The 14,154-nt window shown below is 34.4% G+C and overlaps 1 long non-coding RNA gene across 1 annotated transcript in view; it reads left to right on the top strand.

Annotated features, from left to right (window-relative positions):
- The window catches only part of LOC142320162 (uncharacterized), a 262,225-nt gene extending 252,791 nt beyond the window's left edge, over positions 1-9,434 (top strand). The window contains exon 3 of the long non-coding RNA XR_012755304.1: positions 9,353-9,434. This is a non-coding gene — a long non-coding RNA (uncharacterized LOC142320162). The remainder of the gene's footprint in view (positions 1-9,352) is intronic.
- The last annotated feature ends 4,720 nt before the right edge of the window (positions 9,435-14,154 follow it).

Raw genomic sequence — 14,154 nt, 5'->3', positions numbered from 1 at the left:
CGTGCCGTCCCAGATTAAAATGACGGCGAAATTCTCTACGCGCTCCCTTCACACTGTCATTGTTTTTGTAAAATGCTTTGATAGCAAATGCATGTTGTGCACCACTCCAAGGATCCATGACAACTAAATGGCAAGTTATGTTAGAGAGGCTGGTGCCACTTATCAAGTAGTACCAATCGCTTACGGCTACCAACACAACTTTCAAAATTTCCCGTTTCTTTAAATCACCCTGTATCTACAAAATTTATTTCATACTGCATTTCCAAAACCATTAAAATTAATTTGATGAAATAACCGATAATTAAAATATAATTTCATTATAAAGTATGTTTAATTTTTTTTAAATAACTTTCTAAATATTTCACTCTACATTGTACAAAATGTTGTGTCCAAATATTTTTACTTCCTTGTACGAAGTAAAGGAAGTATTGTGATCGCGAAAAATTTTGGTTTCCAGATTTCAACGGAAATATCCATTTTCACCATCCCTGAATCGATTTTGACTAGTTTCGGCGTGACATCTGTACGTACGTATGTACGCGTATGTATCTTGCATAACTCAAAAACGATTATCCGTAGGATGTTGAAATTTTTGATTTAGGACTGTTGTAACACCAAGTTGTGCACCTCCCCTTTTGATTGCAATCAACTGGAGCAAAACTGTCGAAAAAAGCCCAAAATCCAAAAAGATTTGGATTACTTATTTTCATTGGTTCCAGAGTTATAGCCAAATGAAATATTTGAATCGTATGGGAATCTTATTCGAATCAGACGTCATCTCTTTTTTTAATTTAAATATATTGATTTATTAATAATTATTAACCTCTCATTATAAAAGAATTTTTACGATGACTAATAATTCAATAATAATAATAATAAAATGTGTAAATATAGTTTAATAATTAGGTGTACAAGGAAGATTTTTTGCATTATAAAATTTCCGTTACATATTTGTAATTATATGGTGACAAAAAAAAACAATTAAAAGTATGGTGCCGGCCGCCCTGGCGCTAATGGTAGAGTCTCTGCCTTTCATCCGGAGGTCCCAGGTTCGAATTCCGATCAGGCATGGCAATTTCACACGCTACAGAACATTCATTTCATCCTCTGAAGCCATACCAAACGGTGGTCCCGGAGGTTAAAAAAAATTAAGTATGTTATTAGCTCTTTTCGAAATATTTATTCAGTTGAACGTGTTTATAATGTTTGCACTGTCGTTAATGGCGATCTTCTTACAGGGGGTGGGATATTTATTTTAAAATATATATGATAAGATATTCTATAAAACAAGACAATCTCATCTTTCCACTTCCGGCTGATTAGTGAGTTGCATACCAAATTATTATGAGTATGAAAGTATTGTGAAATATTTGCACTCTAAAGCTTTCACTTTCCAAGATCTTGTATTTGAAACAGATGTTTAGGATACTTTAAATATATATATATAAACTTCACTACAACACATCGAATCACACTTAGCAATTTTTTTGCTGATGCCACACTCAATTTTTTCCTTCTTTATGTCTCCACATTCATGTCTGGAGACAAATATGAGAAATTTACGCTATAACAAGAGTTTTGAACACCCTAACTTATACAAAATATGTTACAGAACATAGAAAATAAATCAGAGTACACTTAATGATAAAAAATACATATCGCTGTCATATATGAACAGGCGTTCATAAAAAAATTCTTAAGATTTTCAGAAAAGATGTTTACTATTTTCGTATCAAAATAAAAAGAATATTACAAGTTCATAAATATTACTAATTAAATTCACACTGATACATACAATTCATTGTTTTATGTTTATTGGTTTTTTTTATAAACACAAACTAAAGTGTAATTATTGCATTAAATACTGTAAGGCCGACCAGACGCCTGCCTAAATACGGACATTGATTCATACCTCATAGTACAGAGAAGCAGTTTCCACAACGACAAAATTGAATTTTATGGGTACTTCTTAAAAATTGGTACAAACACAAGTAGAAGTATTTTTACTTGAAAATTTTAAATCACGTCTCAGTACACTTGATCGATATAAAATATTCTAATACACTAAAAACAGTATTCTAAAAGAATAAACTAAATATATTACCAACAAATTACAATATACTATTTAACACTATATCAAACAATTCCCTACGACTGCAGAGTTTTCGTGTTCAACCTCACTACAATCAAAAAAACAATATACTCATTCTCCATAGAAAAGGATGGTGCGTGGGTTTGTTTGTTATACGTGCTCACATTTTTATTTTAGCTGCTATTGGTGCTGAGCGGACCAATGGTGGTGCGCCGGGCGCACCGCCATTGGTGCATGCAGCACACGAACGATTCATTTGTTGATATCAAACTTCGTGATACAAACGAATTATATAAAATTATATTTGTGTTTTAGTGTTAGAGCTGTGTTAAAAAATTACAACCCAAGAAACAGCAAAAAATGTTCAGAATTTTAAAGCTTTTCTTTGTAAAGTTGTTGTAGTAGTTAGTATGCAAAAATTCATGAACGTTATTTAATTACAATTGGCAGAAATCTCTTATATAAAAGAGAATGCCCTGACTGATTCACTGACTCATAATCAACGTACAACCAAAACTATTAAAGGTAGAGGCTTGAAGTTTTCAGGGTACCTTCGTGTCTTTAAATAGGCGTGGACAAAGAAAGGATTTTCCGAAATTTTGATTTAAAGGTGTTCAAATCGATAAAAATTAAATTTCGTGTTAACAGTGCTGTCTGTTGGACGTAAAAGCAACATACGCTGTGGTAAATATTTTACGATTCCATTGCAATGTTTCCGCTATATAATATGTATGTCCGCTATAGACTAAAAAACTACTGGACCGATTTACGCGCGGGAGGGAAAAAGGGAAAAGTAAGAAAAGGTAAAAGGGAAGAAGGGGAAAATGGAAAAAAGAAAAATGGGAAAAGGAAAAACGGGAAAGGGAAAAGAGGAAATAGGAACGGGGAAAGGGAAATTAGGGAAGAAGAAGGGAATTATATAAATTTAAATAAATAAAAAATTAAAATTAAATAAAATTATAATTTTTAAATAATTATTAAATTTAAAAGAAATAAATAATTAAATTAAAATGGAATTAAAAAAATTGATTATGTAAAAAAAATTATTGAAGAGATCAGATGCAAAAAAATTGGTTGCGATTAAAAGCGTAGGTAAAGTATGAAAATGAAGTAATTCATTACATATGTCAAATAGGTAATATTAATACATCGTGTGCGCACGCAGAGCGACAGGATGAGTGTGTGAGTGCTCCAGTAGAATGCCGTTAAATTTTACAGCTGTATTTCTCTGTTTAAAATAATGAAAAAAGTTTATAATAAACATGTGTCCGGAAAAGGCTTTGTTTTTAAATTAGGAATAACAAAGAGTTTTACCATGATTTTTGGTTAGCGGCAAAATGAACCTATACGGAAATTGAAAATTTCGAAAATTGAAAACCAACTGGAATCGAAAACCGGGTAAGAAGGGAGAAAGGGAAAAATCGGAAAAGGAAAATAGGGAAAATCGAAAACGGTAAAAGGGAAGAGGGCAAAAAGGGAAGAAGGGGAAAATGGAAAAAGAAAAAGGGGAAAACGGGGAAAAGGAAATGGAAAGGGAAAAAGAGAAAAAAATAAAATATTAAAGTGAAAGGGGAAAAGGGAAATGAGGAGAGAGGAAGGGTTAAGGGAAGTAAGGGAAAGCGAAACGGGAGAAGGAAAGGGAAACGGGAGAAAACGGGAAGGGAGAGCGAAGCGAGCCTTGACCCTCTGATCGTGACGGGAAGCGCAAATAACCATAGAGCACGGGCAAAGCCGCGATGGGGATGATAGATGGATTTAATAAATTTTTTGTTTATCTTTATTGGACTTTTATTTTGAACTATTTTAATTCATTCATAAAATTAATTGGTTTAACAAATATTGTTCAATTTTCTTATCTTCCTTTTTTGTTTTCCTTTATTTAAGTTTTTGGCAACAATTCATTGTTTGTCGTATATTCCTTCAGTATTTTCATAAAAATTTTTATTTACCGTTTTATCAGGATTTAATGAAAATCTAAATATGATGTTGTTTGTTAAATATTTTTTATTTATAAAAAAATAAGTTTGCTATTAAAAAAGACTTGCGAGTGAAGGTATATCTATATTGTGAGCGAAGTCGCGACGAGGTACGCTAGTAGTTAATAAAATCACGTGTACTGAAAAATAAACAATGTAAAATTTTTGCGGCGGAAAATAGGCTCGCCTTTTTCCTAATAATTCTAAAAAGTAGTTATTGGTAACATATTTTCTGGAATTTAGAGTATTTTGTTTTTAATTTGTGATTTAAAAAATAAGTTATACATCAACATTGGATGGGATAAACACTTACATACTAATACTTTTAATATCCATTTTTTTTTTCATTTGTTAAAAAGAGAATAAACCACACTAAAACGGGATGGTTTATTTTAAAAAATTAAAATAATTTTTTTTTTAAATTAACTAAATTTGGAAAACATTTATCCCAATAACTATTCTGCTGAACTAAGAAAACATTCAATGAATGTTTTTTATCGTTAATTAATTAAATCAATTATAAATCTGTTTTTCTTTTTCTGAATATTTATAATAGAATGTTTTCATTCATCAATTTAAAAGAAGATTCGTTTTCTAATATATGTCATTGAGTTATACGTTCATGTTTGAATTACAGAAAACAATTTTGTTTTTTCCATACTTTTAAAAATGTATTAATAAAAATTCATTTTTTGTAAAAATAAATACGTTTCTAACAGGATTTCAATCTTAAAATATATACAAACAGAGAAAACATTTTTTAATGACAACTATTGAAATTGTGATAATCGATAACTCGTTTGAAGTACTCATTTTCTGACATTACTTCAGAACTTTTAATATTAATTATTTTGTAAAATATCATAAGTTACGGAATATGTATGATAATGGAGAGTGGTGGTATTGAAGTATGTAGTTCGATATCTCATTGTCAAAGCACACTTTGTCTGCTATATCTGTTTTGTTTTCCTAAAGAAAAACATCAAACGATGTCAGAAAAGTTCTACTTTTGGTTTAGAGTTTTATTCACAATATCTGTAAAATTCAATAAAATACAATAATTAAAAACGTTTTACAAAATTTAGATTATTAATTGTCAGCGAGTTATATTTTCAAATTAGTATTTACAGTTTTTGTTTAATTTTTTTTCTGTAAAGAGTATAAAGAATAATTAATGCTTTCAACTGAGTAATATGACAAAAGGTACAATTACTATTCGTGACTGTAAACAGGGCATTTTAGGGTGTTGAGTAATGGTGGTTAAGGCAGGATTGAATCCGTTTTTATAAGAAGGCTTTAAAAATAGCCGTGTGATCTCACATAGTCAACAACTGCCGACGGCTGGGTGCGCCTGAAAAACCTAAATCTCGGTATGGGGTTTAAAAAACCGGACGGCACGTTATCCGGCATTCGTAGTCGGAAATCTGACTGGGATTCTCGGTTTGGATGAAGGGCCGAACTCGTTTGTGTTTTCTTCTAATTATTAGTCTTTCTGAAACATCTTTTGAATCTTTCCGTCAAGAGAGATCTGTATTGGCCTTAGGTACTGAAGATTCCTTATCAGTTGAGACAACGCACAGTATTAATGATTACTCCTACTACTGAATAATCCTTACCCTAGGGTGAGATAATAATTATCCCCAATCAGTCATTACCCCCCACAGCTATTTCCTATCGGGAGGTGTGTTGATCTTTCCAAACTGGTCAAAATAACGAATGAATCTCCCAGTTAACTATTTGCACCTGACCGTAAGATAGTAATATAATCTTGGTAACCCTGATATATATATATTACTTTTTTTATATACATACTCATATATATAATAATTTTGGTAGTCCTGGGCTACAAAGATAAATATTTCGACAGAAAAAGTTAAATTAGTTAGCTATTTATTTTATTAATGCTGTTGTAAATTTTGTGGTTAGTTGTACTTGTAGATACAATTTACGCCTTTGTATTTGTTATTCAGACCTTTGCAAACGGTGGCCAGCATAGATTGTTTGCTGTTAACGTTACTTATTTGGTCGATGTTCGTCACGAATGGCAGCCGAAACCCTATCGGTATCACCGATTTTGTAACCATTTTTAATTCGGCAGTAGCGGTAGACTCTTGAATTCTATGGGTGAAAGATACCACGGTATGATATCGTAAGGTACTGGCATTTCTCCCGCCACCACCTTATTCGGTCGTCCCAAAGCATAAGACCGAATGTCTGTGCCACGAAGGAAAACTGAGTCTCGAACAAAATAAGCGACCAGTTTCCTACCTAGCTCCTACAGCTAACCTAATAGCGTAAACGGAATAAGCGTGCTGTCAAACACCACTCGCTTCTGTGTCCTATCGTACACTTGTTATATATAACAACTAAATTGAGTAGGTGTGGCCCTGTCTGTATTAAAATATTTAACATTCATAAATATAAAATTTATTTCGTCAAGGACAGCAATTCGCTGCGACACCTAGGTCGCTGAATACAAGCAAGTACCTGTCCACCATATTACATCGCTTGGAGCTATAATTGGCTGGTGGCCAGCCGTTTCTCAAGGTTAGCTTTTCATAGCAGTGCGGTAGGAGTCTTTTCTTTTAACCAACTACTGATGCCGATTGAACAACGCAATCGCTTCAAGGAACTCTCACACGGTCAAACAATGTGGTATGAGCCGCAATTTCGGACCTTGTAGGACCGTGGCCAATTCAATTTTCCCCTTGACCTTTAATTTCCAGGGTCGCCCGATCTCTGCACCCTCTACCCAATATCAAACATCATATGTTTGTTCTACTGGATCTCCCGGCAGACGCACAGTTTATCAGCTAACAGGCGGAACCTAAATAGATGTTGATTCAGATTGACGTGGTTGGTGAGCACCTGGGCACCCGTAGCTCTTAAAAATGAACTCTAGGCATACCATCCTCCAGATTCTGTATAAATTTATACGAGAAAAGATCCTTGTATAAATTTATACAAGGATACCAACAACCATTTATACAATTTATGGAACACCATGCCTAAGGAAAGACCCTTAGGGATGGTGTTCCATTCCAGCTGCCATGCTTCCATCGAGACGCTCTCACGATGTGCATTGTGATTACTATTCCGCTTCGGTACTAGCCCGTCTCGAAACCGCGTCCCATATACCTCGGCTTCTCGATCTCTTCGCAATGTTCACATGGCTGCCCGATCTTTCACCACAAAATCGATTGGGAGAGTCTTACCCAACAAGGTAGTTGCCTCGTAGGAGGTTGTTTTAAAAACACCAGTGCATACCAGTTAAGGAGTGCCCAGCTCTGCGCTGGGCACTCCTTAAATATTGAATAAGTACTCTATTATATCCAACTTATGAACTCAAACGAGCGCCGCGTAAGAAGTCATGCTTTCGAAGATACCTCGGTACACCATATACATTTGACCTATAATCAGCAAGGTACGTATAATCGCAAGGTAATAATCGAAAGGTACGTACGCGAAGAGTATTGATACTTACTCAAATTTCATTATACTGGCGGGACAAGCTGGAACATTCGCCGTCGGTAGAATAGCCTCCTCCCAAGCCGTCATCTTGTCGTTTAGACGACTGAACTGATAACCGCACGACCACACGAAACATTACACTTGAATTTTAGCTTGCAGGTCTTGAATTGAGAAATCGGCGGTCGGTATATGGCGCTCGTTAAACCTAACGAGGCGTTGTGCAGGACTGGATTATTTTCTAGTCTAGCCACTTTTACAAAAGGTTCATCGGTCATTGCCGAATCTGCGGCATGGCTGGATGTAGTACTCCAGTGATGGAGTACAACAGTGTACTTTCCTTTAACACCTGCAGCGTCCACTAGGCTGTGTCAATTTGTAGACCTACAGAAGCTCCAAAAAATTCCCGGTAGCCTGTTTATTTGCAATTCTATTAGGCGAAGTCGTATTCCCTAGCTATCTGATCATTTACGTATACTGAACTGCCGTTATCGATAGGATTACTGGTTCTCAAGTAATTATGTCCAGAGAAGTTCATATTGGCGGGAATAGAGTGTTCTTGTGCATAATGTACATGCTGATCATCCCCACTCCCACCACAATAAATATTTGGTGGGAACGAAAACAGGTTGCTTACTTTTCAAATTGTTTATCAAAAGATCCAGCACTCCACCCGGCATCCAATCACAGCTCGACATAACGGCCGTGCAGGGCGATGGACTCGAGTCGGAAACGGAATTTACGGATTAAAGCTTTATGATATATGGCTGTATTTGGAGTTGATTTTTCTAAGAGCAAAGATGTTACTTCAGTCTGTATGGTGGAGAATGAATATGTCGCTTTGTGAAAAATTTTATTTGAATTTCGGTGAGTTTGGACTACTGATATGCAAGATTATATTCGGTTCCATGAGTAATGGGTAATGAGTAATGGGAAACTACTTTGCACCTCACTTTTCATAATTAGTCTTACATGGGGCGTTTGAACGTTTTGCAAGGTTAGTTCCCTTTTTTGAAATAATTTGTGTCTTATACCAAGTAATTTATAACTGTTACGGTAGATGCAACAACCGTAACCTCATATGTTGTGTATGTAGGTACAACCAGTTGTTGCACCTACATACATTTTTCTTGTACCCATAAATGTCGATATCTAAAATGATTAAAAATTTATATATACATTTTTTATTTAAATAATGTTATATCAAATTTTTTTAGATATTTTTTCGATAAGTTATTGCTTAAATATTACTAAAATATTCATGTAACTCATTTAAAAGTAATGCTAATTACTGCAGATAATACAGATCTCTTTATTCATTCACATATTCTTTCTCTTTTTTGTTTGTTAAAATTACTGTTTAAATTCATGAGTGCTGCACAGCTAGTTTTTTGTTGAACTTGTCGTGATAACGGGATGGCTATTCTGTTTTTTCAATTAAAAAAATAAAATAATTTGTGGTTATTTGAGATGTATTTTGTAAAATTGAAGATTTTGTAATTAATCAGGTGAATGAGTAAAAAGGTCAACCGGTTGAATCCGAAATATAACTTTTAAAATACGGCACATTATCATTACTTACAGTAAAAATCGATGTGTAGGTTCAACATTTTCGAATTTACAACTTGCTTATCTTTCTAAATCTAATTATGTTTATTTTTACATGAATTTAGTATAATTTATCAACTTTCTTACGTTATGCAATTTTTTTTATAGCGTTTTTACACCAATAGTTTTATTTTTGTAAGAACATTGTAAGGTGAAGTGATATTTAAATACAAAAGTACTAAGTTGTTTTTTTTTCTTTTTTACCTAGGTGAAGAAGTTTGTTTCACTAACTGGATGCCTTAGGCTATTTAAACGAGTGAAATGTTTTAAAAGTAACAGTGTAGATAGCGTCGCCTGCTATATAGTTTCATTTTACTAACTGCCAGTTTATACAGGTAAAAAGATTTAATAAATGTTACAGTGCCTTTATTTGAAACACTATATGTTTTTTTAATGCATGAGATGAAAATTATTTATTATTGTAAAGGAAGTAAAGGCGTAATATTAATAATTATGGTAATTAAAATAATTTTTTTTTATAACTCTAATACGTAATAACCTATATAATCAACCATAATTATTTTAATTGAAAATATTAAATATAAAAATTTTTCGAAATATATTATTTCATTTTTCCTGAGCGGACATCAACAGCTACGTTTATTAGCCCGATGGAAATTGGTAGCGTATGAAATATACCATGGCTGACCGGGATTCGAACCCGGGTTTTCCATACTAAATTCCGAGGCGCAACCTACTCAGCCACTGAGGCCGGCATTGTATTTTAATCATGTTTAGTTTTTGCGATATTTTGCAACTTTTAAATGACATTTATTCAAAACTTTTAGAAGTTTTTTTTATCTCAAATAAAATTGTCTTATGGATTACTTTTGATAATAAAAACTAATTTAAAAGTGAAAGTTTTTAATTAAATCTGTTTTAGCCATTTCCTACAAAGTTTCTATTATTATTTTATTTTTAATACGTATCTTTTCTTAAAAAAAATGAAAACTTTGCTTGATAATAAATTTAGAACTCTATCTCAAAAACTTGTTTACTTTTAGGAAAAATATTAAGTATTCTTTTTTTTTTACATATCCTGTAGAATTTAAAAAATGAAGTAGTTTTCAAGCAAGAAACTAGATTGTGAAATTTCTGTTGTTATATAACTCCAAACAATTTATGGTGGATGCTACTTATCCTTGTAAAACTTTGCAAACATAAATTCTTAGCCGATACATAAATCTTTAAAAAGAAAAATTGAATAAAACTCTTTTTAGGTATTATCAGTTAATTTAGTTGTATATTTTATTTTAATAATTAATATATTTAGTCCTATTTCAAAATAATTTTATTACTTAATATTAAACAAAGTTCATTGTTCAGTAATGAAATGTGTTTTCAATTTTTAATTCATATTCCCGATAATAATTTTATTACTTAGCTGAGCTGAGTTGTTTAACTGAGTTTGATGTTCCGTCGAAAGTAAAACCTAATTTTATTTAATTGATAAAGAAATTGTTTTTGTGTGGGCATTAAGTAAATTTTTATTTTATTATTGAATAGTCTGACAAAACAGTTCAGGTTATTTAAAACTTTATTTTATTCTATACATAATTCGGATTTATTTTTGGCAAAATAAAATCTTTACAACGATAAGTTAACAACTTGAGTGTTTGTCGGTATCAGTATACGAGTATATACAATACATAAGAATCTTGTAGAGATAAACTAGGTCGGTGAGTCATATATTAGGGCATCAAAGTTTAGATAATTAGAAAATAGAATGAGATGTAAAAGTAAATCCTGTACAGGAATGTACAACACATATCAGATACAGTACCTACGTATTGTATTTGTAACAAATTATTTTTATTCAAATACTAAGCACGCATATTAAAACTGTAACTGTATTGACTGAAAAAGCTAATTCAGATTTTTTTTAACTTATTTTTGCATCACGCAAAAACTGCTGGACAGATTTTAATAAATCTTTGGAGATTTAAACCTTAGAGGCATGGTCATTATTTCCAATTAGAATAATATGATATTCCTAATAGAAGATAATATATTCATTAAAGAAAAAAAATCTTTTTACTTCATTACATTTTTGTTACCATGGCAACAGAAAGAGATTTCTGATTTGGATACCGGTGTTCTTTGGTGGTTGGGTTTCAATTAACCTCATATCTCAGGGATGGTCGACTTGAGACTACACAAGACTGCACTTTATTTACATTCATACACATCATCCTAATTCTTCCCCTTAAGTAATACTGTACGGTGGTCCCGGAGGCTAAACAGAAAAAGAGAGATCTATATAATAATCATCTAACCTAATCTGTAAATTTTAAATATTCTAATATTTTATTATTGTTATTATTATTATTATTATTATTGTAATTAGCTTACTTAGCGAACTTTATGGGTTTTAATTGTTCATTTTGGCTGTCGGCATTAGATTGTCAAAAGTTAAAAAAATATTCCTTTAAGACAGAGAAGTAATCTTTCTTATTATTCAAACAATGCTAAAAGAATGAGAGTATTTCGGTCCCCTGAAACAGCCGAAGCGCGTGATTCTCGGTTAGATTTTTTTTCCTACTCTCCCCGACCGGATATCCATTTAAGTATACTCAGTCGGGGAGAGTGTCCTTTTACTCTAAGGGAGCGTCCCCCGCCCACCGGTTGTACACCCGGCACGGCAGGTTAGCTCCCCCGGTCTCGGATCTTTAATTTTATTTTATTCGCCTGCCTCTAATCCCCTGCCTCGGAGACGGGGTATGGCTACGCCACCTCCCATCCCCTCAGCAGGTAACCGGGTCTCGGTCATTATGCCTTTGCCTCTAATCAGCGGCACCGACCCCACTAAGCGCCGAGGCACCCGCAGGAGTGGCAGCGCCAACCGGGACTCGGTCTTTTATTTGTCCCACACTCCCCAGGAGTTCCCCCCCTTCTCAGGAACCCGCATACTCCGGCGTACGGGCCCTCCACGGAGGGACTGTCCTCCCTACCCTAATTTCACAAACCCCTTCTTCTGTCCTCTTCTTCCTTGGTGCGTAAGATTTCCGCGGCAAACCTACGGAACCAATCCCAGTTATCGTCACTATAGACCATCCAATTTAAGAGGTTTTCAGGTGTAAGTCCGTTGTCCGAAATTTCTCTTCTATTTGGAGCCCATCTTGGGCATACAAACACAGTGTGTTCCGCATCATCAGTCTCTGGGCAGTACACACATTGTGGGGTAGGTCTTTTTCCAATTCTAAACAAATAATGGCCGAACGAGCCATGCCCCGTCAACTGTTGTGTCGTATAAAAATCTACATTACCTAGTCTATTACTAGTCCACGTAGTTATGTTGGGGATTAGTCGCCTGGTCCAATCCCCAACTCTAGAGTGTGTCCATGTTTCCTGCCACTCTTGATCAATTAGCCGTTCCACCTCATCTTTGGACATACCCCTATATCTAAGTGTTCTTCCTTTAATTTGTAAATCAATGGGTAGAACCTTCGTTAATATACACAACGCGTCGTATGACACTGTTCTGTATCCCGCGGCTACACGCAGTAAAGCAAGCCTGTGTACTCTTTTTAATTTTATTTTGTTTCTCTGAATATTCATTGTATCTCCCCATATCGGGGCCACATATAAAATTGCTGACGTGGTAGCCGCTGTTATCAAGTCTCCTTATTACCATTTTCGGTGTACCATGGTTCTGGAAAAGAGTCCTCAATGCCTTAATCAAAGGAGTGACCTTCTTACAAATCATCTCTACGTGTTTGCTAAATCTTAGGCTTTTATCCAAAAGAACCCTCAAATACTTTGCTTCTTTGACCTCCTTAATTCTCTCTCCTCTAATGTTTATATCGAGGTTTCTAATAGGTCTTCTACCTGAAAAAAAAACAAACCAAACAACAGGATTTGTCAGGGGATATCTGTAGCATGCTTCCTACCAGCCATTCATCAATTATTCGTAACGCCTGATTTGCTTTATTCTCTAGGTTATTAACTTCTCTGTCTTCCACTAGGATAGCAATGTCATCAGCATATCCAACAACAAAAACCCCCTCGGGATAATCCAATCTAAAAGTTTTGTCATAAAAAATATTCCACAGTATAGGCCCAAGAACTGATCCTGTGGAACTCCTCCAAATATCTCAAATGTGGATTTTCCTTCTAACGTTTTAACCTCAGTGAATCTATGGTAAAGGTATTGATTAATCTGGTTGACTAGATAATCACTTATATTCATGGCTTGTAATGCTACGATTATGGCTTTCCAAGGAACAGATCCAAAAGCATTTTTTATATCCAACATTATAATAAGTGGGATTTTCCTAGTTCTCCACGTGCCGTTTCTACTATTTAATGGCCAGGTCTTAACTTTGTCGATCGTGTTTATCGTAGACCGGCCTTTTCTAAAACCATATTGCTCCTCATGTAAACAATCTTTTTCCTCGATTTCTTCTCTGAGTCGGGTTTCTAGTAGTCTTTCGACTACCTTACCCATGTTATTTATTAGTGTGATTGGTCTGTATCCTACTTGTTCTTGATTTGGTCCTATTTTAGGAATGAAAACAGTTCTGGCTTCTTTCCAACTATTGGGGAAGTTACGGTTTTGTAAGCCATAACTTGCAACATCCACTAATTCCCAGGGTATGATCCTGGCAAGGTCTTTAATGATGGCGGCAGGTATGTCATCCGGTCCTGGACTTTTTTTATTTTTTAATTTCATAATGGCTTCCAAAACCTCCTTTTGAGTGAACCTGCCAGCCTGACACTCAATTACCTCTCTATTGAGATCTTCTATTCTGGGAAATAACAATTTAACCTGTCATGCCGACATTTCAGCACTCAATGTCGGCACGTATCTTCCCAGGCGTTTGGTCACTATCCTAAATGCCTTTCCCCAGGGATCTGCGTTAAGCTCTTCACACAACTCCAGCCATTTCTTTTTTTTAGCTTGTTTGATAAGGAAATTGAGTATTTTCCTAGCTTGTCTGTATTGCTCTATCGCAAGACGACCTTCTTCTTCCATTCTATTTCTAGCGCGTAATCTCTGAGCTACTCTTT

This window comes from Lycorma delicatula, chromosome 2 (assembly GCF_047948215.1).
Source record: "Lycorma delicatula isolate Av1 chromosome 2, ASM4794821v1, whole genome shotgun sequence".
Classification (NCBI taxonomy): domain Eukaryota; kingdom Metazoa; phylum Arthropoda; class Insecta; order Hemiptera; family Fulgoridae; genus Lycorma; species Lycorma delicatula.
This window is presented reverse-complemented; position numbering and strand designations above follow the sequence as displayed.